This window comes from Sorex fumeus, unplaced genomic scaffold, assembly GCF_029834395.1.
Source record: "Sorex fumeus unplaced genomic scaffold, SorFum_2.1 ptg000094l, whole genome shotgun sequence".
In the NCBI taxonomy this organism is placed as follows: domain Eukaryota; kingdom Metazoa; phylum Chordata; class Mammalia; order Eulipotyphla; family Soricidae; genus Sorex; species Sorex fumeus.
Window position 1 is genome coordinate 11,186,292 of NW_026606151.1, and position 3,284 is coordinate 11,189,575.

The 3,284-nt window shown below is 39.3% G+C and overlaps 1 pseudogene; it reads left to right on the forward strand.

Moving 5' to 3' along the window:
- Nucleotides 1-536: 536 nt before the first annotated feature.
- LOC130040509 (uncharacterized) lies at nt 537-648 on the forward strand (annotated as a pseudogene).
- Nucleotides 649-3,284: the final 2,636 nt, after the last annotated feature.

Consider the following 3,284-nt stretch of genomic DNA (forward strand, 5'->3'; position numbering starts at 1 on the left):
ACAATGTTCTAAAAACCCATCCCTCCACCAGTGTACATTCCCCACAATCAATGTTTCCAGTTTCTGTCTTACCACCTCTGCCTCCCTCTATAGCAAGCATGTTTCTTCCTGTCCCACCCTTTCTCCGTGTCTCTGTCTCTCTCTGTCTCTCTGTCTCTCTGTCTCTCTCTCTCTCTCTCTCTCTCTCTCTCTCTCTCTCTCTCTCTCTCTCCTTTTCGGCATTATGGTTTGCAGTACAGATACAGAGAGGTTATCATGTTTGTTCCTTTACCTGTTTTAAGAATGTAGTTCTTATTTATGGATAGAGGTTTAGCTTGATTTCAAGTTTTGACTATTGTGAATAATACTGCTGTGGACCAAGGGATGTGAAGTGAATAAACCTTTTAGGAATCATGCTTCCATAGTACTGTAGCACGGTCCTCCTGTTGTTCATTGATTTGCTCGAATGGGCGCAGCAATGTCTCCATTGTGAGACTTGTTGTTACTGTGTTTGACATATTGAATATGTCACGGGTAACTTGCCAGGCTTTGCCGTGAATGCTTCTTGGCCTTTTGGCTAAGATCAAGTGTAGTATCTGTTCTTATCATGTTTCCATATTTCTCATATAAATACCTAGGAGTTCAACATTTATATTTAGATAAGTCTTTCATAAGCATAAAATTTTGAAGAAAAATAAGAAGAAGAGTTTCTAACAGTAGGTTGTCTCCCCTAAGTGCTTTACAAGCAAAGGAAAGGCCCAATAACCTCTTACAGGGCAATGCAGCTACCTTCTTAGGAAAACTGTGTCAGTCTGTACCTAGTCCCAGGACAAGGTACAAGAACTAATTGTTGTTGAAATATACTGTCAGTTATGGTTCATTGGAGTGATCATAAATGTTCCAAAGAACTAAATAAAAATTTGAAGAACTAAATAAAAATTTATCTGCTGGACAGAGCCAAACAGCAAGGTAAACTACTTAAAAATGACCTAAAAGGGGACTTTGCAGCTACCTTTAGCTATTTAATTTTAAGTCTGTTGAAGCAAAAGAATTGTGTTCTCTAGCCCCAGTAAATTGCTAAGAATATATCCTTTGCCATAAAATAATTTTCTTGTCTTTGTGTCACAAGCAGTAGAGAATTTGATGAGATCTACTTAAGATCAAGCAAGAAACTTTATATGAGTCCTAGTCCTGTGGAAAAGTATGTGGGTCAATTCGTTTTATGATAATTGCACTGCATATTAAGAACTTAAATCTCTTAGATATAATGATCTTGTGCACCATTATCAAATGTTTTAGTATATATTTTTTTCAAATCCTTGAAACATATTTCTGTGAACTCTGTGGAATACTTATGACAGCAAAGTCCAGTGATAGATGGCAAAGACAGACATAGAAATCAAACCCTGAAGAAGCTAATGGTCCAGTTGAGGAGTTAGACGTCCACAAAAAGCTTATGGGGAAAGTGGGGAAACTGATTTGGACTTGGTGTGAAAATGAGATCGCCTTAAGCTTCCAAAATGGAATGCTATACAGTCCAATAATTAAGAACACACCTGATTGTTAGATTCCTCATACTCCAAACCTGGATCCTTTACTTACTGTCTATGTGACCTTAGGTAAACTTGTGCTTCTGTTTCCTTATTTGTAAAGTCATATAAGAATAATACCTTCCTCATAGAGCTGGCATGATTCGATGTCCTCAGTGATCCAGTATGTGTGAAGTCTTTAGCATAGAGTCTGTCATGGAAATTACTACTATTCAAGTGTGAATCACTGTCCATGAAGATATTTGTTTGACTCCAAATGACTTCATTACTTGCAGAATCCTCCAGGAATCTATGGGGTAAGAGAGAAAATTGGAAAAAAGGCTTTTCTTTCACATAGTTGACAAATGCTTGCTGCTGGCTCCAGTCTTAGGAGTAGTGTGCCAGTCCATCTCCAAGTGTCACAGAAAACTAAGACAAGTTTGCTTTGTTTGGTTAATATTTTCTCAGTCGGTCATGTGTATTAACTCAACTGCTGTAAATGTACTCAGTACATTTCCAAGCACTGGAAACAGCCTTAGTCCAGTGGGTTTAATCTCTTACCCAAAACTTTGGCAAGAACTTTTTTGCTCAGAGCAGGGTTGATTTACAGTCAGGGGAAAAGAGAAGGGAGAAATATTAAAATAAAGCGCAATCATGTTTCTATTTAAAAGTGGTTACCGCCAGCAGTATTGCAAAATAATGCTGGCCGGCAACCAGGAGGCTGCACCTGCACCAATTCCAGCTGTAGAACCCTGGAACCTTCACTGTGATTGCTTAATAACTATCCTATTTAGCATCACTGGCAAAAATTTGGCAAATATTATATATCCACAAATGCACACACTCATGCACAGACCCAGACTTTCACACATGTGGGTCATTTGTTTAGCTCCATGTCCTTAAAACGCCAACTTATTCTGCTTCGGATATTCAAGTTGATACTTTTTTCTACCTAATTTAGAAAACATTTCTCTTGTACTTTCTGAATGGAAATGATAGACGATTTATGTCCTGCTGTAGTGAGCTCCTTCTAAATCAAGGACCATCTATTATATGCTTTAATTTCTCCAATCTAACATCTGCACTCTTCAAGAGACAGAGCTCGTGTGTGTTTAGTCTTTAATAAGTGAAGGTTTTGGAGTTATTTGGGGGTACCTTCAGTGGAAAATATGGCAAGACTGATACCTCAGGGATCAGAAAGATAGCACAAGGTTTCAGTACCTAGCATGTGGCTGATCCTAGTTTGATCCCTAGAACTACATCATTCCCTGAGAACCAATCAGGTAGAGCCCTGGAGGACCCACCTCCCTCCCTCCCAGAACCTGGAGTGTAACCCTGGAGGTTCCTGGGCCCTTATTGGTGACCACACCATCCCCAGTTCTGAACAACATCTCATTCTCCAACGCTCACATTGAATTCTGGCTCGTTTGGCTCAGAATCATCAGGTATAGTCCCCAAGTCTTCTGAGCACTGATTGGAAGAATGTGCTAAATAATAATAATAATTGTTTACTGACTGTGGCATATTGAAGAACTTGCTCTATGTCTGGATTGGAACATTAGAATGAGTAATAGAAGAGCCCAGCCTTCTCTGGGTCTGTACTGGTGCCAGATAAGAGTCTGATGAGGTCCCTGTTCCTATATCCTCAATCTGGGTCCTGACTACCTCAGGACTAGTGGGTTTATTACTTCCTAAGGAATTCCATTGCTATAAGGTAACTTCCTATTTACCTGCCTATGTCATCGACTAAGAGTGGGTAAGACTTTCTATGTATAA